The sequence below is a fragment of the Scyliorhinus canicula genome, chromosome 5, assembly GCF_902713615.1.
Source record: "Scyliorhinus canicula chromosome 5, sScyCan1.1, whole genome shotgun sequence".
NCBI classification, from domain to species: domain Eukaryota; kingdom Metazoa; phylum Chordata; class Chondrichthyes; order Carcharhiniformes; family Scyliorhinidae; genus Scyliorhinus; species Scyliorhinus canicula.
In genome coordinates, this window is record NC_052150.1 from 132,512,078 (window position 1) to 132,538,230 (window position 26,153).

General features: G+C 45.0%; 1 protein-coding gene across 4 annotated transcripts in view; it reads right to left on the minus strand.

The window, feature by feature from the left end:
- Window positions 1–26,153, minus strand: part of mocos (molybdenum cofactor sulfurase) — a 348,946-nt gene that overhangs the window by 237,761 nt on the left and 85,032 nt on the right. The gene's annotated exons all lie outside the window — the stretch shown is intronic.

A 26,153-nucleotide genomic window follows, 5' to 3' on the forward strand; every position in this document is an offset into this window, starting at 1 on the left:
TGTGCCTCGGTATAGCGGGCGGACCTGTCGGAGGTTTAGACTCTGGAGAAGATGAAGTTCACGTTGTGTGGAGTGAGTGATGGGTTTTACAATTGAGGTTCGTTCATCATGCACTTTCGGGAATTGGTTACCATTGACTGCTGAGGGGGAGGAGTTAGCGTTGTTATGTATTGTACAATTGTTGAAAATTGGCTGAATAAAAATACTTTAAAAATATATATATCAACTGGCTCCAGTATTGTGCTCCCTGGTCAAATGGGTCTAACTTTCCAATCATGGGCATTTTTCACTCATTGTTCTCTGGTATTGTCAGTGCCTTCTAACTCTGTGGCTCTCCCTCCCCTCTCTAATTTGGTGACTGTGGGCTTGCGATCGATCTGGTTTATAATTGTCGCCAATGTTTAGATGTCAATAAGGAAAAACAAATGTGTTTATTGGCAACTGACAAGACTAACTTACATAATGGCACAGAGTTTCTACACAGGTGTTAGTTAGCACTCTAGTCTGACCAGAGCCCCGCTCTCCGATCTTTTTTCTCATTTGTTGGGGTTCGTGGGTTCCCACATGATAGGCCCCGATCCAGTTACATTGGCTGTGGGGGCATGCCCCTTAAAAGGGCCACACTGCCATAGTATCAGTTACAGCTGTAAGGAGGGGGGATATAACAAATGAAGCATCAAATGAGGCCATATAGTTTGAGTTCAGAAATAAAAAATAACAAAAGGGGCAGCCACACTGCTCGGAGTATACTTTAGATGTCTAAGGGAGTGAGAAGAGCAAATTTCTGATAGGGCAGCAATCTTAGGAGACTTCAACGACTCTAATGTCAACTGGGATATCAACTGTATGAAGGGCACATAGGGCACACATTTCTTGAATGGTCTTCAAGAGAACCTTTTAGCGAGCTTGTAACAAGCCCAATAAGAAGGGGTACAATTCAAGACTTAGTCAAAGTAAATGAGGGGCAGAATTCTCCCATGTTCCTATCGGCGGATTCAATGAGAGTTAGGTGGAGGAGGGAGGGAAGAATTTGGCAGAAGGCGTCATAATCGTTTTCACACCAGCATGAATTCCCATGGGATCTTCCGCTGGTGAATTGACAAACCCGCCGGAGGTTGGCATGAAATTGATTTTCATTCTGCTAATGGGATGCAAATGAATGCCCGAGCACCCATGCCCTATTTTTCATGGAGCCAGTGGGTAAACACGCCGGTGCAAAACACATTTAGAGTAACAGACAGATGTCGGGACTCATCTGAACAATGCCTAGTGCTGCCTTCAGAGTTCAGTATGGAGGCTATCTGCAACCCTGGACCCCATGACACCACAGCAGTGGGTGGGGGGGGGGGGGGGGGGGGGGCAGTTAGAGCTGGATCTCCCAGATTCAGTGTCCAGGAGACGGTCCATCTTCCAGCCTCAGAATGTTCCTGGAAATCCATCCTTATTCTCAGGAGGTCCACCTTCTTTCTTCAATAGTGGACCAGTGATTTTGGCTGCCTTTTCAACGTGATGCACCGATAAAACAATGGACTGCACATCATTAGGTTTTCCCTGCCATGGAATATGGCACAGAACACCTGGTTGCATCATTCATGAAGTCAGGGCTGGATTACATGGTGTGCTTTCCCACCAGCCTCTGCAGTGAGAAACACTCTACGTTCCCGCCCCTGGATGGGAGAATTCCGCTCGAGGTTGGACAAGTGTATAAAATAATGGTGGCAGATCATTTTGGAGACGGTGACCATAATAGTTAGATTTAACAGCATTGTGGAAATGGACAAGGGTAGAACAAGAGTAAAAGTTCGAAATTGAGGGAAGACAAATTTTCCAAAGCTGAGAGACGAACTGGCAAAAATAGACTGGATACAGTTACTAGAAGGAAAAACAGTGTCAAATCAGTGGGAGACATGTTATGGACCAGGGTTTAGAAAACTCTGAAGTATATCGGAGTTCACCTGACCCACAACTGTTTATTGATTTTGGTTACGAGGAGCAGAAGGGCCTGCCTTTCAGCCGTTATTCAACAGAGGCCTTAAGCACTTTTGATCGAAAACAAAGTTTATTCTATGAATTCAGTTAACATTTCTATAAACATACACAGTAAGTATTTTTATCAACTACAAACATAAATACCCCACACAGCTACAGTTCTTTCTATATATAACCCTTAATAACATCCCTTTTAACTGTTTCAATTTGATAACAACATCCTACAAACCAGAAACCCTTTTACCAAAACAGTAGGTTTGAATTCTTTCCAGAAAAAAACAGTTATCACTTTTAAATTATCAAGTGATCTGGACACCTTTTAACACACACACAATATATATATCAGAGCCGCAGCCAGCTCCCAACTCAAATGAAAGTAAAACCACAGCCCAGCTCCACCCACACAATGACATCACTGAAGCCATTTGATAAGGCACACATTTCTTAAAGGGGCACTCCCATGACAGACATTAAAAAGTGAGATTCCACGGGCACAGTGTAGACATGGCCCCACAAAGAACAATGGTGGTACTGCCAAATCTAAAGCCCTGTGGTTATCCAGGATCATACAGGGTGAAATAAAAGAGAAAACAAAAGCATATGTCAGTCAAAAAAGCTACCTACTGTAGAAAGCGTTGATGGGGATAGAGTGCATAGTGTGTTTGGGGGGGGGGGGGGGAATAGTAAAAAAGGAAATTAGGAAATTGGTAAAATCAAATAAAATCAAAACATATTACACCAGTTCATTAAGAGGTAGCACCTATCATGACAACTTAGGGTTGATTCAGAAACTGTGGGCAGTGTTCTCAATGAATACTTTGTCTTTGTCTTCAAGATGAGGGGTGATTCAAACATTCTAGTTCAAGAGGAGGGTGTGAAATATTAGATATAATAAACATAATGAGAGATTGGAGGGACTAACAACCTGAAAGGTGGATAAATTACAAGAGCCTTCTGGATTGTATCCCAGGCTATGAAAGAGAGTAACGGAGGTATTAGCAGATGCTCTGCAGATCATTTTCCAATCCCCTTGAGATACCGATGGTGTACCAGAGATTTGAAGGTTGACGAATGTTGTACCATTATTTAAAAAGGCCTGATAATTATAGTCCGGTCAGTCTGACTTCAGTGGAGGGAAAGCTATAGGAATCAATTCTGAGAGACAAGGTAAACTGCCATTTAGTTGGGCATGAATTGATCAGGGATTATCGGTATGGATTTGTGAGGCAAGATAGTGTCTTACTCAGTCATATTTTCTGAAAAGTAACAAGGAGAATTGATAAGGACAGTGCAGCGGATGTTGTCCGCATGGACATTTGTAATGCATTTGACAAGGTCACACATGGCTGACTGGTCAGAAATGTGTACAGGATACAGGGGAAGATGGCAGGTTGGATCCAAAACTTGCTTAGTGACAGGAAACAAAGGATAATGGTCAATTGATATTTTTGCAAATGGAAAGTTTCCAGTGACCTTCCACAGGGTTCAGTGTTATGGCCTTTTCAGTTTGTTGTACATATTAATGGTTTGGACTTAAATCTGGGTGGCACAATTGGAAAATTTACAGACACAATAATGGGCCGTGTTGTTGATAGTGAAGATGATAGTTGTCGATCCCAAAATTATATCAATGGTTTGGTTGATCGGGTGTAAAAGTGGCAAATGGAATTCAATCCGGAGAGGTGTGAAGTAATGAATTAAGGGACGGCAAACAAAGCAAGGGAATACTCAATAAACAGGAGGATATTGAAAGGGGAAGAGGAAGTGAGAACCTTTCGAGTGCAGAACCACTGTTTTCCTGAAGGTGGCAGGTCAGGTGGAAAAGGTGGTAAACAAAGAATATGGAATGTTTTTCTTTAGTGGACAAAGTATTGAATACAAAAGAAGGGATTTAATGGTGGCATTGTATAAAACACAGGTTAGACCACAGCTGGAGTTTTCTGTACAATTCTAGTCACAGCATTACAGGAAGGACACAATTGCTCTGGAGAGAGTACAAGGAGATTTAAAAGAATGTTGCCAGGGGTTGAAAATTGCAGCCTTGAGGAATGATTGCCTAGTTTAAGGTTGTTTTCCTTATAAGAGAGGTGGCTGAGGAGTGACCTAATTGAGGTCTACAAAATTGGAGACAGGGTAGACAGGAAAGACCTGTTTCCCATAGATGAGACATCAATTGCGAGAGGTGATTGGTGGCGGATTAAAAGGGGGCACGAGGAAAAAAATTTCACCCAAAAGTGATGGATATCTGGAATTTACTGGCTGAATTAGTAGTTGAGGCTGAAACACTCACCTCATTTAAAAACGTACCTCGATCTGCACCTGAAGTGCTGTAATCTGCAAGACGACAGATCAGATGCTGGAAAGTGGAATTAAAATGAGTGGCTAGTTTCTTTTTCTGAATCATGTTGTTGGCCAGCACAGACACAATGGGCTGAATGGCCTGTTTCTGTGTCGTAACCCTTGCATGGTTCTATGGTCTCCTGGATGCTTCCTCTCACATTCTCAACGTCAAGGACGTTTCTTAGGGACAGGCTTGGAAATGTATTGGTTTCCCACTTCATGGAGGCATCAGGCTGTTTAAATAATTAAGGTTCCAATTAAGAATGAGTTCCTATTAAGATTGGCAGGTGGACTTTTGATGCTACCAGCCCTATCACAGGACTGACAGATCTCGAGCATCAGCAGTCCCACTGGGAGAGGTGGTTGCTGAGGCACGTAGCAGAATGCGAGGGTGCTGGCAAATGGAGGAAGGGTTAATAATAACAAAATATTTTAAGAGAGGGGGAAGGCAGCAGGTTCTGCAGAATGCAGAACGCCCCTGGGGGATCATTAGGGTCACAGTGGTGGCCTTTCCTCCCTGTTTTTTTTTTGATGGGACATGGCGTTTGGTTCTGATTACACCTCCTCGCCAGATCATCTCCACTGAGTTGGAAGCCTCCAACCCAGAGGGGAGCTGCTCACTCGCCAGCAAAACATTGGAATACCCAAAACTCCACCTTAATTGGGGCCTTAATTATTTACATTGTCTGCCGCCTCCATGAAGTGGGTAATCAATGTGTTTCCAAGCCTGTCCCTGAGGAACTTCCTTGGCTTTGAGAATGTGTCAGAAAACAACTCCCACATGCTCTCCCCCACTATTTTTCAAGAACCCCTTCTTCAACCCTGCCTCCATAGGGCCAGGTAAATTCTGCCCATAAACTGAGATTTTAATTCACTCAAAAAACAACAACTTAAAGGGTTAAAACCAAAACCATGAATCTAGCTGTGTTCAGACGACTAACAGTGGAAAACATGACAGATAAAAGTTATTATTATTCGAAAGTCTATTTTAAAAACACCAACAGTTTAAAGATTATGCTAGCACAGCAAAATTACATTGCACTTACATCAAAACAATGGAAATAGTAGAAAGCAAACAATACAGGAGAGCAGCAGAATGTATTCTCATGGTCTCTATCGCACACAAGGCCATTTCCAACCACTTCTTCATATCCATCACCTGTCCATATCAAACACATCTTACTGCTGTTTCCATCCACTGGAAACTAACTCTCTTCCAAGTCGCTTACAAATTTTCAAATATTCTCCGGCGCAGCCTTTGATCATTCATTCACCTCAATACTTCCAGATCTATTGATCTGCGGAACTGCTCCTTAATCCCCATCTCCAATGTCCTTGAAAAAACCTTTACATCCTTCTCCTGATATAGCCACCATCTTCAATCCTTCAGGTCCCAGGGACAAAGGTGGGAGCACACTGGCAAACAAATTGTTTTAAGCCATCCATCAGATTGGAACACATCCAGCACATATCGTCTATTGCACTCTAGTTGAAGTTACAATATGATTACATCTAAACTGCCAGGGACCTTCAGAGTTTAAATTTTTATGACAATTTATCAAAGGAAATTTTATTTCTATATTTTTATACCATAGCACAACATGAACAAACAAAAGCTTATCCACAGCTTGACTGTTTTATGTTACAAAAGATGTATCACCAGCTATCCACCCCTACCAAAGATTAAATTACATAGTGCTGCATGCAATGAGCTGAACATTGAACATTTATGATATACCTGTTACGTTCAGGCAAGGTGGTTAGGCTGTCGACCTTTATTAATATCAGTCTTGAGGATGACATGCACTCAAAACTCTCAATTGATGGAAATCAGTAGCAAATGGAGTCCATTCATTCATACAATACTATTTATCTAATATCTGCTTTGAAATTGACAAGCCAAAAAGTGTAAGACCCTGTAACAAACACATGACCTAGTGGGATAGAAGAATGAGATTCTCCCATTACCAGGATCCATTATTGTGAGAACCTGACACTGCTAGATAAATGAATCATTGACCTTCAAGAGCATTTTACGATCAGCAGTATAATACGTGCAGGAGTTATGAATAATCGGTCATGCAGAGGCTCTGCACCCAAAAAGTGATGAGCATTATTTTAAAGGCTTATCCAGTAGCATTGAGAAAGGAGAAGTCAATTCACACGGGTAAATAAGATTTTAATTGAAAGGCATGCTCCATATAACAATGCACAATACTACATTTCTCAAAAACACAAAATGGCAGGCACCTATCATTAGGGATCTCCAGTTAGCACAGAAACAGAAAGGTTTGCTGAAACAGATCAATAAATGCTTTAAATAATTAACTTATATTTTAAAACTGCTCAAGAAATGATCTGTTCATGCAAGTATTGATGAAGAATTCCATCTTGTGACCACTACTTTACTTAACAATTGAAGGCCTTCCAATCCATCAATGTCGCCACCCCCAGACAGATAATTCAATTCCCTTAAACTATCGGACTATTTTGAGAAATTGGCGCATTAATTCCATTTTGGACATGATGGAATAACATTTATAATAAATTGTATTCCTCAATTTCATACAGATTGTTAAATTACTAATTTAACAATCTGAGGGTAGCCAGGGAAAGGGTTGTCCCACTGAAGGATAGGCAAGGGAATCTATGTGTGGAGCCAGACAAAAGGGTGAGGTATTAAATGAAGGCCATGCTGTGGAGATGCCGGCGTTGGACTGGGGTGAGCACAGTAAGAAGTCTTACAACACCAGGTTAAAGTCCAACAGGTTTGTTTCAAACACGAGCTTTCGGAGCACGGCTCCTTCTTCAGGATTCACCTGAAGAAGGAGCCGTGCTCCGAAAGCTCGTGTTTGAAACAAACCTGTTGGACTTTAACCTGGTGTTGTAAGACTTCTTACTGTATTAAATGAATACTTTGCATCAGTATTCACCAAAGAGAAGGAATTGGTGGATGTTGAGTCTGTAGAAAGGTGTGTAGATAGCCTGGGTCACACTGAGATCCAAAAAGACGAGGTGTTGGGTGTCTTGAAAAATATTAAGGTAGCTAAGTCCCCAGGGCCTGATGGGATCTACCCCAGAGTACTGAAGGAGGCTGGAGAGGAAATTGCTGAGGCCTTGACAGAAATCTTTGGATCCTCGCTGTCTTCAGGTGATGTCCCGGAGGACTGGAGAATAGCCAATGTTGTTCCTTTGTTTAAGATGGGTAGCAAGGATAATCCAGGAAACAACAGGCCGGTGAGCGTTACGTCAGTGGTAGGGAAATTACTGGAGAGAATTCTTTGACCAGGATCTACTCCCATTTGGAAGCAAATGGACTTATTAGCGAGAGGCAGCACGGTTTTGTGAAGGGGAGGTCGTGTCTCACTAACTTGATCGAGATTTTCGGGGAGGTCCTGTCTCACTAACTTGATCGAGATTTTCGAAGAGGTCACAAAGATGATTGAAGCAGGTAGTGCAGTGGATGTTGTCTACATGGACTTCAGTAAGGCCTTTGACAAGGTCCCTCACGGCAGACTGGTACAAAAAGTGAAGTCACACGGGATCAGGCGTGAGCTGGCAAGGTGGATACAGAACTGGCTAGGTCATAGAAGGCAGAGACTAGCAATGGAAGGGTGCTTTTCTGATTGGAGGGCTGTGACTAGTGGTGTTCTGCAGGGATCAGTGCTGGGACCTTTGCTGTTCGTAGTAGATATAAATGATTTGGAGGAAAATGTAACTGGTCTGATTAGTAAGTTTGCAGACAACACAAAGGTTGGTGGAATTGTGGATAGCGATGAGGACTGTCGGAGGATACAGCAGGATTTAGATCGTTTGGAGACTTGGGCGGTGAGATGGCAGATGGAGATTAATCCTGACAAATGTGAGGTAATGCATTTGGAAGGTCGAATGCAGATCGGGAATAGACAGTGAATGATAGAACCCTCAAGAGTATTGACAGTCAGAGAGATCTAGGTATACAGGTCCACAGGTCACTGAAAAGGGGAACACAGGTGGAGAAAGTAGTCAAGAAGGCATACGGCATGCTTGCCTTCATTGGCTGGGGCATTGAGTATAAGAATTGGCAAGTCATGTTGCAGCTGTATAGAACCTTAGTTAGGCCACACTTGGAGTATCGTGTTCAATTCTGGTCGCCACACTACCAGAAGGATGTGGAGGCGTTAGAGAGGGTGCAGAAGAGATTTACCAGGATGTTGCTTGGTATGGAGGGCATTAGCTATGAGGAGCGGTTGAATAAACGTAGTTTGTTCTCACTGGAACGACGGGGGTTGAGGGGCGACCTGATAGAAGTCTACAAAATTATGAGAGGCACAGAGTGGATAGTCAGGGGCTTTTCCCCAGGGTAGAGGGGTCAATTACTAGGGCGCATAGGTTTAAGGTGCAAGGGGCAAGGTATAGAGGAGATGTACGAGGCAACTTTTTACACAGAGGGTAGTGGGTGCCTGGAACTCACTGCCGGAGGAGGTGGTGGATGCAGGGACGACGTGACATTTAAGGGGCATCTTGACAAATACATGAATAGGATGGGGATAGAGGAATACGGACCCAGGAAGTGTAGAAGATTTTAGTTTAGATGGGCAGCAAGGTCGGCACAGGCTTGGAGGGCCGAAGGGCCTGTTCCTGTGCTGTACTTTTCTTTGTTCTTTGTTCCGATTTATCACTGATCTTTATATTGTCGTACTAATTTTGCCTTTCTGGGAATACAGCAGATGATCTTATCTATCTCACCAAAGTTCTGAGCATGTATTCCCATCTTCTCGTGTAGACAGAAGGATATAATCAGCCTTATCAATGGGGGTAATGACTGACTTGATTTGTCTCTTCAACAGAAAGTAAAATCAGATGTGGTGTAAAATGGGTGGCCAATTCAGCCAATTTCCAACCTCATCAGTGAGAGTGGAGTCAGTGGTCAATCAACATGGTCACTCAGTATCCGCTTCAATTGTTGCTTTTTTGAAAACTTATTGACATAACGACAGTACAGTTTTTAAAGATTGTGAAAATAGTAAATTTTCTTCTTAAAAAAAAATTATGTTTTTTTATTGCTAGTCTTTGCTTGAATCAAATCAGTATGTCTCACACATGCATTCACAACTTCCCTTCTAGATATATATATTCTTGGACATGAAACTTTTCATTATACATATTACATTTACATTTCTATAATCTGGAGTTTTTCATTACATGTCTGGATAGAATCTGGACCACTTCAAATTGAAAGCAAAGCAAATGATTGGCAACATTAATTACACCATTTAGAAATTAAATACAGAGTTCCAATATTTTGAATTACACATGGGATCTTGGGTACTGATTTATTGGTGCCGCCGAAGTCAGTGGAATTTTGGCTGGCTTGCTAGTCTCGCCATGGCAGGCCAGAAAATCCCATAGTTTTCAAGCATTGAATTGTTGAAATTTTGATCTCTGCTTAATTAATATTGAATAGGTGAGCTGACTTATACTGTTCAGTGGCAATTCACCTACTGGCTGGGGTATGGACATTAATGCCATTTAAGCCTTGATTTCATTTAAAGGCAGACTGCACATCTTGAAGGGGAGGTGTACATTGACTGTTGTATACTGTAATCTGGCGTAAAGACTTCAAATATGCCTGAAACACGAATGAAAGAAACCCAAGATTCTCAAATGCAGCTTGGTGGGTCCCAGTGGAGACAGCACACGAGAAATGAAGTGACATTAACACTGGTAGATCGAAGAGTCTCATGGCAAGTGGCCAGATATCAGCGGGAAAACAAATCAATGAAAGGAAGGACAAGAAAAAAATAATCGAAGCCCTGGCTGGAAAGTCACAAGAAGTTTAATGGTCTCATCAGAGTTAACATTTCATCTGTTTCTCTCCACAGAGGCTGCCTGACCTTCAGAGTATTTCCAGCACTTCTTGTTTTTATGCAGCCTCCACAGGATGTATCCAAATTATTTGATGGCATGCCTATCCTCACAACATCTCACTCAGCTATTAATAACACACCCCCTTCTCTATTGCAGGACAAGCGGACACATGATAATTAGGAACAGGCATGGAAATTTTCAAAAGGCGTCAGAAAAGATGTCTCAAAAATGGTTGTTACACAAGATTTGGGATCAGGAGGCTCACAGTATCATATTATCATGGATTGAGGATTTGGTCATGGGCATTATTTGAATAACAAAGTGCAGCAGCTTTCAGTTTAATTTTCCTCTGCTAACTATCACCACTAACGTTTCTTCCAATTCAGTTTCTGAAACCATACAAGGCCTGGGCGAGAAGCAGAAGAGCAAGGCTATAAAATCCAAGGAGTAGCGTCACTTGACATCCCCTTGCAGGCATTAACTCAGATATTGACGCCCTGCATAGTTTAGAAGATAGGCTGGATGTGTCTGTACTTAATCAAGACAGATCACAAATATGCCCAAATCTTTAAAGGATTTATTATGATAAAATGTGGTTTTGACAGGTAAAACATTGTTATGAGCCAGGGTTTAGAAAACTCCAAAGTATATCATGGAGTTCACCTGACCCACGACTTTTAATAGATTTTGGTTACGGAGAGCACAAGGGTCCACTCTCCAGGTGTTATGCAACAGAGACCTTAAGTATTTTAAAAACAAAACAATTTTTATTCTATGAACCCAATTAACATTTTATAAACACACAGTAAACATTTTATCAACTGCCAATACACGTAACCCCACAGACACAATACTCTACTGGTAGCCCTTAATACCTTTCCCAGCAACATCTATAAGTTAAATCCTTTTTACGAAGACATCAGGTTTAAATTCTCTACAGAAACATGTATTACTTTGAAATCATCAAGTGAGCAGAAGACATTCTTTAGCATGTAGAGAGAAAGATCATTACACATCTGCTTGCTTTGAATACAGTTCTCCAACTCTGAAAACAAAACCAAAAACCAAGCCACAAAGCAGCTTTACAGCTCAAAACAAAAGTAAAAGACAGGCAGACAGCCCAGCTCCACCCACACATTGACATCACTGCAGCTATTTGATAAACACCCATTTCTCAAAAGGTACATCCATCTGACAACATAAATTACACAAACCGTGAAGAACATCAGACCATAGGAATTGAAATTTCCATCATTTTTCATTATCAGTGTGATAGGATTATATTTAGGAAGTTGGTAAACAGTATCTCCAGGTCATTCGTCAAATTAATGCTATTACATATCAACTGCAATTCATATACTTGGATTTGCTATTAAAAATTAAAGAAATAGTTGGATACAATGGGCTGGATTCTCCCTTCCTGAGCCCAAGTGCTGACGCCAATGGAGGATCCGTGGAGTTCAACGGCGGAAAAATCGGCGCCACCCCGGCACCGATTCCGCTACTGATGAGGGGCTAGCATGGGCGCTGCGTGGATCACCCGCAGGACAAGCGAAAAAAGTGAGGGAAATCGCAGGGTCTGTGATGGACACGCGCACGGCTGACAATCTGCAGCTACACGTACATGATACACCCTCCACGCTCACACCGAAAAGATGGCGTCGGTTGCACTGGACTGCGTACCCGTCCACCTCAGCCCCACAGCCCACCACCTGGCCACCCCCCACTATTCCCCCCAGCCCTGGCAGAAGCCCTCCGGCCTGTGGCATGACTGTCGCCGAAGTATGGCGGTGCTGGACACTGTCCGTGTACCCTCTATCTCTCCGTAGCCACCATGCCATGTTTACGACCACACCTAGACCACGTCATCAGGGCCCAATAATGGAATGCAAACACGGTCATAACTACGCGCGACACAATGACGGCAATTTGGAGGGGGCAGAGCAACGCGGCCCGCTGTCAAACTGTGATTTTGGCATCAGGAGCTATTCTCAGCCTGATCCCCGTTCCCAATTTCGGCATCGGGAAATGGAGAATTCCGCCCAATACGTTTGCTCATGCTTTACTGGTCCCCTGGGCTAGTGCATGGTCAATTGCAGCCTCACTTGACCCGGAGTCGCAACACAAGTGAAATTAGATGTTATTTCAAAATAACCGAGGACCTTGGCTGAGCCCACTAAATTGTAAATTTTAAACATAAATACACTTTGATTTATTTAACAGTAATATAATTAAACTGACAAAAATGTAACTGCCTACCTAATACCCCTTTCCCAACTCGCCCCACTCTACACACACACATACGTACAGATAACATAGAGGGAAAGGATGGTGGAGAGAGAAGACAAAAATTATAAAATAAAAGGATAAAGGATTCTGATCCACTAGGATGGCTTCCAGTTAAAATCTTTCTGGAGTTCAAGCTTTCGATTCAGTATTTTTTCCATCTAGGCTTGAGATGGTTTTCCCTGGCAAGGTTGTCTGCTTTCCCTGTAGATTCAAGATCATTTAAAATTTATAGTAAAGATGTACCAGGCACTCATTGGTTTTAGAACAATAAAGCTGTTCTTTACTTAAGCAGCGAGAGAGAGTTCCTTCTCTTTTTGAGGTCTAATCACTTCTGCCCTAGCCCTCTCAGAAGCATCACACAGGAACCAGCCACTGATTGTTGTCAGCCAGAACACTGTCCCTAGCTAACCCACAGGTTGCCAACCAGTCAATCAAACCAACTTCCTCCAAAGCTGGTTCTTAAGATTCACCCGACGCCAATGAGTCTGTTTTCTCCTCTTCAAGATACAAAACCTGGATCACACTGTCCTGGCTGGCAGGCTACTTGAGTCCACTACTTAAAGGCACATTCCGATTATGGGTCCACAGACCAAAAAAATAATAATAAAGATAAAATAAAAGAAATGAGAACAAAGGGGAATCAAAAGGAAGAACTTAGCATATGATAATGTGTATCATTCTATTTTGTTTAAAAAGAGTTTCCATCAATGTTATTTGTTTATTTTTTAAAAAGCATCAGAGTCCTCTACTTGCGATTCCAGAAAATAAGTTTTGCCCCCTCAGAATTCCTGCAGTATTACAGTTCTCAGTGCAAAAAGTGTCCTCAGATGAATGGCACTTCCACTCTTCAGCACTTGCTGTACCTGCCGGGTTTCAGCAGCTGTTTCCTAGAACATTCTCTTCACATCAGAGTTTGAAGAATGCTTCACAGAAAGTAAAACACATGCCAAAGAGTTTCTAAATCTGTGACTGACTTCCAGGAGATAAACAGTAACAGTTTATAGAACAGAGGACATCATTAGATGCTTGTGAAGGGTACGATCAGGTTCTAGTCCTGAAAGACATGCTTGTTCGCTGAATTAGACATTCTGAATTCTCCCTCTGTGTATCCGAACAGGCGACTAGGGGATTTTCACAGTAGCCTCATTGCAGGGTTAATGTAAGCCTACTTGTGACGCTAATAAAGATTAGTTTTAAGCAACATTCACCATGTTAAGGATTTTGGATCATGTCCGAAAGAGGGCCCCATTCCAGTGCAAGCAACACTGCACATGCTGAATGATGCCAGAAGCTGGATCCAGCAAATTGGTCTACCAGCCAGTGCCTGTGAGCTGTGACATGGTAGCACAATGGTTAGCATTGTTGCTTCACAACACCAGGGTCCTGGGTTCGATTCCTGCTTGGGTCACTGTCTGTGTGGAGTCTGCACGTTCTCCCAGTGTCTGCGTGGGTTTCCTCCAGCTGCTCCGGTTTCCTCACACCAGTCCTGAAAGACGAGCTTGTTAGGTGAATTGAACATTCTGAATTCTCCCTCTGTGTACCCAAACAGGCGCCGGAGTGTGGCGACTAAGGGATTTTCACAGTAACTTCATTGCAGTGTTAATGTAAGCTTACTTGGACAATAATAAAGATTATTATTATGCCGCCCCAGAGGTTGTTCACCTGTAATGGGATGGGAAAAGTAGTGCCCCTCCCAGTTCCAAATTTTGTGAAGCATTTTTACAAACATTTCTGATGACTTTCAGTGATTTTTACTTCAATCTTTCAGATTGATTCAATAGCCTAGTTTTCATGTGAATGTTTAAGAGTTTCCAATCAGACTGTTTCATTCTGACCACGTGCAATCTGCACACTTTCCCTTGCTGCAATAGTAAGTCGCCTGTGAACTTAATATTTATTAGGCAGAGGAACCAGCCTGCAAAACTGAATGGAAAGTCAGGAATCGGAAAGCTAATGAATAAAATTGACCAAGCTGTTCTGTTGTTGCTCCCGGATGTGCCGATCTCTTGCTTGGATTTGTTAACATTCAGAAGTCAGCAGCCACACTAGCAGAGATCGGAAAGCTTCAAATCAGAAACTGAATAAATGCTATGCGTTAGTTTTTAACCACAGGAAATCCCACCATAACAATGAATCCAGGTAAGTCAGAGAATTCTGTAAGTGGGGTGAGATGGGGTGGAGGTCTGTGTTCAAGAGGCTGGAGCTCAAGGAGGAGATGATCTTTGTGGGGAGTGGCACTGATGGGCTCAGAAGCCTGTAAAGAAGGTTCTACCCCCTTGTCTGACACCAGCCTGCACAAATAAAGTTACCAGGTTTTCCACATGGCATTGATCTATGCCTGACATGCGTAAAATATGGTTGCAGCTGTACCTTTTCCATTTATGAATGGGATGTGGGGAAATTAGGGGTGGGCAATAAATGCTGGTCTAGTCAGTCCACATCCCATTGTTAGAAAACAAAGCTAGTTTCAAGGGATTTAGATCTGTATTGGCAAACATTAGAAATATGGTGCAGTAATCTTGCCAAGGCCAGACTTCCGACATCATACCCTTTTATTTACATAATGGAAAATGCCACAGCCGCGGTTTACAGCGCACCAATCCAAACCTGGGGTCCGACAGAATACCAGCCCAGGTTGAAGCAGCCGGTTTTAAACTCCCACTGCTCGTTTCCCATTGGGTGAGCTCCCACCCGCTCAGTAGGGAAGTTCGATGTCCTCAAAGCCCAAGGGGAGATCTAGTAATGATCCCCACGTCCTTCGATGCCACCATAGCATCCCTCCCCCTCACGCCCATATGTCTCTCAGTAACCCTGCTGTGAGAAAGTCCCTTCTGCCACTTGACGATTGGTCTAAGGTCAGTCGAGGGTGGGAGCAGGTCTAGTGGTGTGAACTGAATTGGGGACCTTCATTTCCGGAGTGAGCGGCCAAGAGTTAGCGACGCGGGTTTCTCTTTGGGGTTCAGTTCAGTTGGGGCACCAGCTTCCTCTGTTTCCATCTCACAGTCCATGTTGCAGTTATCCAGAAGCTTTGAGCCGGCCTGATTCTGGCAGCGGCCACCTCCATTGCTGAAAATGAAATGAATTGAAAATCTCTTATTGTCACAAGTAGGCTTCAAATGAAGTTACTGTGAAAAGCCCCTAGTCGCCACATTCCGGCACCTGTTCGAGGAGGCTGGTACAGGAATTGAACCGTGCTTCTGGCCTGCCTTGATCTGCATTCAAAGCCAGTGATTTAGCCCTGTGCTAAACCAGCCCCTAGCTGGTAATCAGGCTTGCTCACAGACAGACCCCCTGTTTCGAATGTTCTTTCTGTTCTTGCAGAGTCGTAATTTATTTTCTGGTTCTCTTGTTGGGGCTCCATCCTCCCCACCAGGTTTGGGAATACTAGGTTTAGTCTTGTGCAAAGCTGCAGTCCCATTAACATTTCCGCTGGGGCGATTCCGGTTGTTTTGTGAAAAGTGATCCTATAATCGAATAAAAATCATGCCAATTTGGTCTCTATAAATGCCACAGGTTTTTTCCTCATGCCAATTTTAAAAGTCTGCACCGCCCGACTCGGCAGCCCATTTGACGACGGGTGATAAGGCGTTGTGTCTGATGTGTCTCATTCCATTGGCTAGCGTGAGGTTCTGCAATTGACTACTGTTGAAGGCAGTGCCATTATCGGAAATCAGGACTTTTGATTGTTATTCCGTGTGTGCAGAAACTCGTAATTTCTTGACTGTAGCGTGGGAGGTGGTGAAGCTCATGCGGTGTACCATTTAGAGTGTGCATCTAATAGGATCAAAAACATGAAACCCATAAAAGGCTAGCAAAGTCTGAGTGCAATGGCATCCTGCTTGGCCACTCCCTTAGATGTAGGAGGCTGAGGGGGAGAGTTTTTGATTCTCTTGGCATAGATCACACCGTCTCACCAAGTCCGTGATGTTTGAGTCGAGGCTAGGCCACCAGGCGTAGCATTTTCATTTTCGATACTCCAGGGTGGTCATTATGTAGTTCCAGAAGTATTGGACTTCGCTCTGGGCAAGGGACAACTACTCCCCCAGAGAATGGCACTATCGTCAAATTTGAGCTCACCTTTCTTAGTTAGATAGGGTTTCATTTCTTCTTTGTCCTCGAAATCCACCTTGCAGGATCATGTACTTTAGTTTAGAGTTGGTTCTTTTTGCGTCCAGGACTTCATTTGCCTTGTGGACATTGGCAAAGTTTCAAAAAAATTTTTTAAGAGTCATCATGACCTCTTCCAATGCTGGTAAAAGAGCCTGGCTTGTGGAGTGGGAGGAGGCTCAACGTATTAGCGTGCTATCTGGGTTCCAAGGTGGTGCTCTAAAAGTTATTTATAAGCTGCAAATCACAGGGTCTGTATTCAGGTGAAGGCAATAGGAGAAAAGTCCCAATAAGGGCTTGTGGTCAGTTACTATTGTGACACACCTACCATAGACGTATTGGCGGAACTTTTTTTTACACCAAGCCCTCTTTCTCAATTTGAGAATACCTCTTCCGCTGAACTTCCGAAGGATCCTGGAATAGTTTTCGATAGGCCTTATCTTTCGGTCTTTCCAGCAGTGTAGTTCAGAAAATTATTGGTGAGAAGCACTGGTGAAGTAAATCAGGCTATTGGAGGATCTGGATGATTTGCTTCAAAGGGAGAAGTTTCCTTTACTCATCCAACAAAATAAGTAAACAAATTAAAATTTTGAGAGATACAGGAACAGATCAATCATTGGTGATAGCTGATGGTGCAATTTGTATTCCAGGAAGCTTTATAAAACAGTACCAGTAAGAGGTATTAAGGGAAGGGATGAACTTGTTTCTTTGTGTAAAGTTAATTTAAGAAGTAATTTTGTAAATGGAATTGTTACAGTGGGAATTATTCCCAAATTACCTATTGGAAGAAGAGATTTCATGCCAGGTAATAACTCGGGTTGTGGAGACAGTAATATGATGACAATTGCAACATTGCATCATGGTGATCTTAACAAACATTTGAAAATGACTGTGAAGTAAAATGAGACACTTATTGCAGATAACAAGCATGAAAAAGAGAGAATTGATGATGACAACTAAGAATCAGTCAGGAAAATTGGAACATTTGACTGAGGATTCCAACTGTCTAAAGGATAAATTTGAGAAAGCAAACTTGGCAAAGACAGATTTTCAGTTAAAACTTGGTGAACTTCAAGCATCAGAAATATTTATGAAATATCGTGGGAAATGCCTTGAACAAGAAAAGGAGATCCTGGTAAATTGGAATAATTGGTTGAATGCAGAATTTAAAAGCAAAACTGACAAACCATTAGAACTTTGTCATGAGAAAAACAATGATATTTTTGACCCTGAATACAAAATGGAAGAAATTAAGAAGCAGGTGGATGGTATGGAGTATCGCGATTCAAAATAAGTTTCTATTAATAAAAACTCATTGTGGAATACTGATACAGTTGAGCAAAGAACTGATCCAAGTAATATTACTGAAGCATTGAAGTCAATAACAGACATTAAGAAAATAACTGAAGTACTTTCAAAAGTGGAAATTACGAATTGGCAACCAAAAGAACAGAAATTGCAAAGTGATCTTCCTGAGTCAATGACAAGAGACACTGAGTTAAAAAATGCTTGTTGGTGATACTACACCAGATGTAGTAAGTGGAAGAAAGGTAGGTGAACAGTTTGCCAAAGGTCATTCAAACTCGACTGAGAACTGGACGAAGATACTTCAGAAACTGGACAAAATGTTGAAGGATTAGAACAAATTTTGAAACTTCAGAGAGAAGAAGTGATTTACATGGCTCAAACAGAATTAAAATAACTTGTTTGAAATGGGACTGGGAAAAACAAAATCACAAAAGAACAAGCAAAGCAAAAGTACAAAACTGTTTGTAAAAAAGTATATTTATTAAGCATTTACATTTTAAAGAATAACTCAACAAAATAATAAATCGCCATAAGCAAGGGTCAAGGGCAGAACAGTAGCACAGTGGTGGGTCACCAGCTTGGGTCACTGTCTGTGTGGAGTCTGCACGTTCTCTCTGTGTCTGCGCAGGTTTTCTCCGGGTGCTCCAGTTTCCTCCCACAAGTCCCAAAAGATGTGCTGTTAGTTAATTTGGACATTCTGAGTTCTCCCTCCATGTACCCGAACAGGCGCTGGAATGTGCCGACTAGGGCCTTGTCACAATAACTTCATTGCAATGTTAATGTAAGCCTACTTATGACAATAAAGATTATTATTATAAAAAGAAAAAAAAAGGCTCAATATACATGAGTGCAGAGAAAGACAGGAGAACAACATCACAACTGGTTCGATAAAATCATTAGACATAACCAGGTACCTACACAGCCACATCAAATACCGATGGAGAAACAGGATAACGCCATGAAAAACATGGTAAAATGGTGCACACCCTCCCAGACTGCATCAGCCCGCAATTACTACGAGAAACCAGGATACATTTTCCTGTCCATGGTTGGGTGCCCACCAACGTACATCTCCCCCAATTCTGGCAGCACCAAAGTCATCAACGATCCAAAGCCTCTTCCCCTCAGATAGCAGTCCCATCAGCACCCATGAAGGAGCCAAGCGCAGATTCTTCATAACCACCTGTGGTGAATGTATAATACGTATAATTCACACTGTGTATCACTGTGTCCCTGTGGGCTCCATCTGTGAGCCGTTGCGCAGCTCTGCCCACAGGGGGAGATGAGGAGTATGTAGAGGGCTCTGCCCATGGCTCCGCCCATGGCTCCTCCCACTACTGGAAGTATAAAGTGCTGCGGTCTTGTGAGCCTGCCCTCAGTTCTTCTGGTCGCAGGCAGGCTCAGTAGTAAGTCGATTAAAACCTCAGTTTACTTCCTCTCGTGTCTTGAGTGAATTGATGGTCGCATCAATTTAATCGACTTAAAAAACCACCATGGAATCAGCCCTCAAATCTGATCGACTGGAACTCGACCCGTAGGCTGAAGAAGCGAAGGAACTCTTTCTACATTGGCTTTGGTGCTTCAAGGCCTTCCTGGATGCGTCGACTACCACTGCTGTTACTGAAGAGCAGAAACGCAGTCTCCTACATGCACGGGTGAGCCATCGCATTTCTACTCAACTCGATAGCACCGACTCGTATACCGAAGCCCTCGCAATACTCAACCGTCTGTACGTGCGGCCTGTAAATGAAATTTACGCACGGCATATTTTTACTACCCGCTGCCAGCGCCCCGCAGAGTCGCTAGAGGACTACCTGCCCGACCTAAAAGCTCTTGCATGGGAATGTAACTTTCAGGCTGTAACTGCCTCTCAGCATATGGAACTCGCTGTCCGTGATGTGTATGTTGCAGGGGTCCGGTCCAACTACGTGCGCCAGCGTCTCCTCGAAAAAGGCGCCCAGAACCTGGAGGACACAGTAACGCTAGCAACCTCGCTGGAGGTCGCTTTCCAAAGTTTGAACTCGTTCCCAGCCGACCACACGTCCCCATCGTGGACCCCAGACCAGAGACTGCCCCAGGCCTGCGCCGCGCGGCCATCCGCCCACCACGGAGCGCCATTGTGCCGTTTTTGGGGTCAGCACCAACACCACGGCAGCACTGCCCGGCCCGCAACGCGACCTGCAGCAGCTGCGGTCGAAAAGGACACTTTGCAAAGGTATGCCTGGCTAAAACGAAACTCTCAAATTCTACTGCTATCCAGAACAATCGCCCCTCCAACTCGCAGGCCCGCAGACCCCGCAATGTGGCAGCGTGTCTGCCGACTCCGCCTCCGCACAACATGTGCGACTCATGGGGGCTGCCATCTTGGCAATCCTCCCCCACGGGGCCGGCCATGTGCGATTCATGGGGGCCACCATCTTGGTCGCCATCTTCCTCACCGCCCGCCACGTGTGATTCACGAGGGCGGCCATCTTGGATGCCATCTTCCTTATCGCCCACCACGTGCGATCAGCGGGGGCCGCCATCTTGGCCATCACCCGATATGCATATCGACGACTACGACCTCCGCGGACAGTCATCACGGGGCCGCTCCAGCACCGCTGATCAAGCCACCGACTACCCACAACTCAACGCAGTCACTTTGGACCAGTCGCGGCCAAAGCACCTCAAAAGCTCAATGATGTCTGTTCAGGTCAACGGATACAAGACACCGTGCCTCTTCGACTCCGGGAGCACCGAGAGCTTCGTTCATCCAGACCTGGTAAGACGCTGTTCGCTCCCTATCTTCCCTGCACGGCAAACTATCTCCCTCGCCTCGGGGTCGCACTCGGTCCAAATACAAGGGCGCACCGTTGCAACATTAACGATACAGGGCGCCAACTACTTCAACTTCCAGTTGTACATATTCCAAGACCTCTGCGCCCCTCTCCTACGCGGGCTCAATTTTCAATGTAATCTTAGAAGCCTAACACTCAGCTTCGGCAGACCCTGCTCCCCCTCACTATATGCAGCTTAGCGACTCTAAAAATCGACCCCCCCTCCACTCTTCGCTAACCTCACCGCTAACTGCAAACCCGTGGCCACTCGCAGCAGGAGGTATAGCCTGCAGGACAGGTATTTATTAGAGCCGAAGTCCAGCGGCTCTTACGTGAGGGAGTCATAGAGGCCAGTAATAATCCCTGGAGAGCTCAGGTGGTGGTCATCAAGACCGGGGAAAAGTTCCAGATGGTGGTTGATTACAGACAGACCATTAACCGGTTCATGCACCTCGATGCGTACCCCCTCCCGCGGATTGCAGACATGGTCAATCAGATTGCCCAGTACCGCATTTTCTCCACGGTGGATCTGAAGTCTGCATACCACCAGCTCCCAATCCGCCCGGAGGACCACCACTACATGGCGTTCGAGGCAGATGGCCGCCTCTTCCATTTCCTCTGGGTCCCCTTTGGCGTCACGAACGGGGTCTCGGTGTTCCAACGAGCAATGGACCGAATGGTGGACCAGTACGGGCTGCGGGCCACGTTTCCGTACTTGGATAACGTCACCATCTGCGGCCATGACCAGCAGGGCCATGACGCCAACCTCCAGCGATTTCTCCAAACCGCCCAAAAACTCAACCTCATATACAATAAGGAGGAATGCGTTTTCCGCACAACCAGACTAGCCATCCTCGGCTACGTCGTGGAAAACGGGGTCCTGGGGCCTGACCCTGACCGTATGCGCCCCTCTTACAACTCCCTCTCCCTCACTGTTCCAGGGCCCTCAAGAGGTGCCTTGGATTCTTCTCCTATTACGCCCAGTGGGTCCCCCAGTATGTGGACAAAACCCGCACACTATTTAAGACCACACTCTTCCCACTGTCAGCCGAGGCCCGCAAGGCCTTCAAATGCATTAAGGAGGACATCGTCAAAGCCGCCATGCGGGCGGTGGATGAAGCCGTCCCCTTTCAGGTGGAGAGCGACGCCTCAGAGGTCGCTCTCGCCGCCACTCTGAACCAGGCAGGGAGGCCAGTAGCTTTCTTCTCCCGAACCCTCTCCGCTTCAGAACTTCGACATTCCTCAGTCGAAAAGAAGCTCAAGCCATTGTGGAATCTGTGTGGCACTGGAGGCACTACCTCGCAGGTGGGAGGTTTACCCTCATCACCGACCAGAGATCGATTGCCTTCATGTTCGACAACTCGCAACGGGGCAAAATTAAAAATGATTAAATCTTGAGGTGGAGGATCGAACTCTCCACATAATTATGATATCATATACCGTCAGGGGAAGTTCAACGAGCCCCCAGATGCCCTGTCCCGCGGCACATGCGCCAGCGGGCAAGACGACCGATTACAGGCTATCCACAATGACCTCTGCCACCCGGGGGTCACCCGGCTCGCCCACTACATCAAGGCCCGCAATCTGCCTTTCTCCACCGAGGAGGTAAAAGCCATCACCAGAGATTACCCGATCTGCGCGGAGTCTGGTGAACCTTCGCTGGACACCCTCAATAGCAAGAATATCCATTTTCCAACTAGGAGACCAAATATTCAAAGGGTGGCATCACCAAGGCCCTGTATAACTGCAGCAAAACATCCCTACTGCGATACTCAAATCCTTGCTCTATGAAGGCAAGCATTCCATTAGCTTTCCTCACCGCCTGCTGTACTAGCATGCCAACCTTCAGCGACTGTTCCTCTATGACGCCCAGGTGATGGTGAGAGATGTGCATTGATGGTGTGAGATGTGCATTGGCTGGGATAAGCTGACGACTTAAGGGGTTGATGGTGGCTAGGCAAGGCTCACAAGGGAAATCAGTGCTCAAGCCAAAGAGGACACATGTAAATTGGCTCGAAAAAGCAGCAATCCTGAGGATTGGGATAAATTTAAAATTCAGCAGAGGAAAACAAAGGAAGCAGAAAATAGAATACGAGAGTGAGCTTGCAGAAAACAGAAACTGACTGCAAATGCTTCTGTAGATATGTGAAGAGAAAAAGACTGTATTGCGGAAATTGATGGGATTAAAAGCCGATAAATCTCCAGGGCCTGATGCTCTGCATCCCAAAGTACTTAAGGAAGTGGCCCTAGAAATAGTGGATGTATTGGTGGGTAGGGGGGGGGGGGGGGGGGGGGTCCAAGAGATCGAGGCAGCATTTAAGAATGGCGCCCCAATCTCTTTCTGCACTGTCAGTGGCCTCAGGGCCCCCATAATGCCCCAATTTACCTGATAGGGGGTCCTCAAGCCGCTTCCTCACTTCACCTCATAAGGCGGGGCACTCCTGGGCCTGAACCCAAACATAGGCAACCTGGCACCTGGGCAGTGCCACCCGGTCACCCTGGCAGTGCCACCCAGTCACCCTGGCAATGCCACCCGGTTAGCCTGGCGGTGCCACAGTCACCCTGGCAGTGCCCCAGCCAGCCTGGCAGTGCCACCCGGTTACCCTGGCGGTGCCACACATTCACCCTGGCAGTGCCACCCAGTCACCCTGGCAGTGCCACCCAGTCACCCTGGCAATGCCAGGGTGGTACTGTTAGAGTGCCCAGGTGGTACTGCCAGGGTGCTAGTCTGGCAGTCCCTAAGGTGCTTGGTTGGCATGAGGATGCCATGGTACCATCTTGCCCACAGCCCAACCACCCAGGAGCCTCTCATCGCAGACCCCCCCCTGTCTTGTTATGCTCTAGACGTAGCATAAGCTGCTTCCTTGATGTGCACTCTGACAAAGGAAGGTTCAGACGTGCCGATATCTTGAACACGTTTATTTAACTATTAACAATTCTCCTACTCGGATTCGCCTCTACTGTTAATCCTTCTACAGCTACTCAGACTGACGAATCAGTTTGCTACAATCCACATGGTGGGTGTGATGTTCAATCAACCCTGTGTCTGTACTCATTCAGTGTCTCCACTGGAAAGAAGAAGATCATGTGTGCTGTGTCCTTTACATATGGGTTGGTGTAATGCCCCCCTGTGGTAGTGTCACCTCTGTGTGTATCGTGAATGCCCATTGGTCGTGTCCTATTTTACTGACCTATTGGTTGAGTGTCTGTGTGTTATGTCTCTGGTGTTCCCTCTAGTATCTAGCTAGTCTACGTGTACTTATATTAACGCCTTGTGTATCTACAGTCATGCATATCACCACACCCGCCAGTGCATTATGCCTGGTCCACGTTTGTGGAAATCAGTGCTAAACGTCGCCATGATGAGGTTCCCTGGCACGGCCGTCAGATCTCAAGAGGCACCCAGAACGTCGTACGTCTCGCGAGAGCCTTCTCATGAGAGTTAACTGCCTCGTTGCATCACCGACATGGGCACGACAAGGGCGATCGATCACGTCCATGGTCTTTTGAGCCAAAGCTTCACATCGAGTTATAACACTAACTTTACATAGAACATACAGTGCAGAAGGAGGCCAATTGGCCCATCGAGTCTGCACCAACCCACTTAAGCCCTCACTTCCACCCTATCCCCATAACACAATAACCCTTCCTAACCTTTTTGGACACTAAGGGCATGGCTAATCCACCTAACCTGCACGTCTTTGGACTATGGGAGGAAACCGGAGCACCCTGAGGAAACTCACGCAGACATGAGGAGAACGTGCAGACTCCGCACAGTGTCCCAGTGGGGAATTGAACCTGGGACCCTGGCGCTGTGAAGCCACTGTGCTAGCCACTTGTGCTACCATGCTGCCCAGAATTTAGATCATAATACCATGAATGAAATTTTAAAAACACTGCCACTGTATTCTACCAGTTTTAAAGTGGCCATTAATTTGCAATCATCTCAATAGACTCAAGAGCAGGCTGGCCACACGATGCCTCCCCCACCCCATGTAAAATTTCAGAGAGGAATATCACAGAACACCACAGTGCAGAAGAGGCCCTTCAGCCCATCGAGTCTGCACCGAAACATGAAAGGCCCTGACCTGGCCATCTAATCCAACTTGCCAGTACGTGTCCCATAGTCTTGAATGTTATGACATGCCAAGCACTCATGCAGGTACGTTTTAAAGGATGTGAGACATTCCAACTCTACACCCTCCCAAGCAGTGCATTCCACCACTCTCTGGGTTAAAAAGCTTTTCCTCAAATTCCCCCCTAAACCTCCCATCCCTTACTTTGAACTTGTGTCCCCTCGTAACTGACCCTTCAACTAAGGGGAACAGCTGCTCCCTATCCACACAGTCCATGCCCCTCATAATCTTGTACATCTCAATCAGGTCATCCCTCAGTCTTCTCTGCTCCAGAGAAAACAACCCAAGCCTATCCAACCTCTCTTTAGAACATAAATGTTCTATCCCAGGCAACATTCTGGTAAATCTTCTCTACACCCCCTCCAGTGGAATTATTTCCTCCCTATAATGTGGCGACCAGAATTGCACACAGTACTCCAGCTGTGGCTTCACCAAAGTTCTATACAGCTCCATCATGACCTGCCTGCTTTTGTAACCTAGCCCCAATTGATAAAAGCCAGTGTTCCATATGCCTTTTTCACCACCCTGTTAACTTGCCTTCAGAGATCTGTGGACAAACAATCCAAGGTCCCTTTGTTCTTCGGAACGTCCCAGTATCATGCCATTCACTGAATACTTCCTTGTTAAATTACTCCTTCCAAAGTGTATGACCCTGAAATCACCCTGAAGTCATGTGCATTTGCACTCTTCATATGTCTCCCATGTGGGACCTTGGTAAAGGCTTTGCTGAAATTCATGTTAACTCCATCAACTGCAGTACACTCATCTGTACACTTGGTTACATGCTCAAAAAAGTCAATCAAATTTGTTACGCATGACCTCCCTATGACAAAGCCATGCTGACGATCCCTGATCAAACCTTGCCTCTCCAAGTGGAGATTTCAGAATTTTCTCCAGTAGTTTTCCAACCATTGATGTGAGACTCACTGGCCTGCAGTGCCCTGGCATGTCTCTACAACCTTTCTGAAATAGTGGGATCACATTAGCTGTTCTCTAGTCCTCTGGCACCTCACCCATGGTCAGATCCCTGGCAGTAGGTAGGTAAGTGGTGAGAGGACTACCAAATGAATTCTGGATTTGTTTATTGTCACGTGTAAAAAAGAGGATTAGTGATACTGTTAATGTAATTACTAATTTGATTTTCCCATTCTTTATGGAGTTTAAAATCACCCATAATGTCATCCAGATGTTCCTTTACCATATGCATCTCTAATTTTCTGTTTAATGCCATTCAACATCACCACTACAGTTTGGGGGTCTATATGCAACCCCAACTAATGTTTTTTGCCCCTTGGTGTTTTTCAGCTCTACCCATACA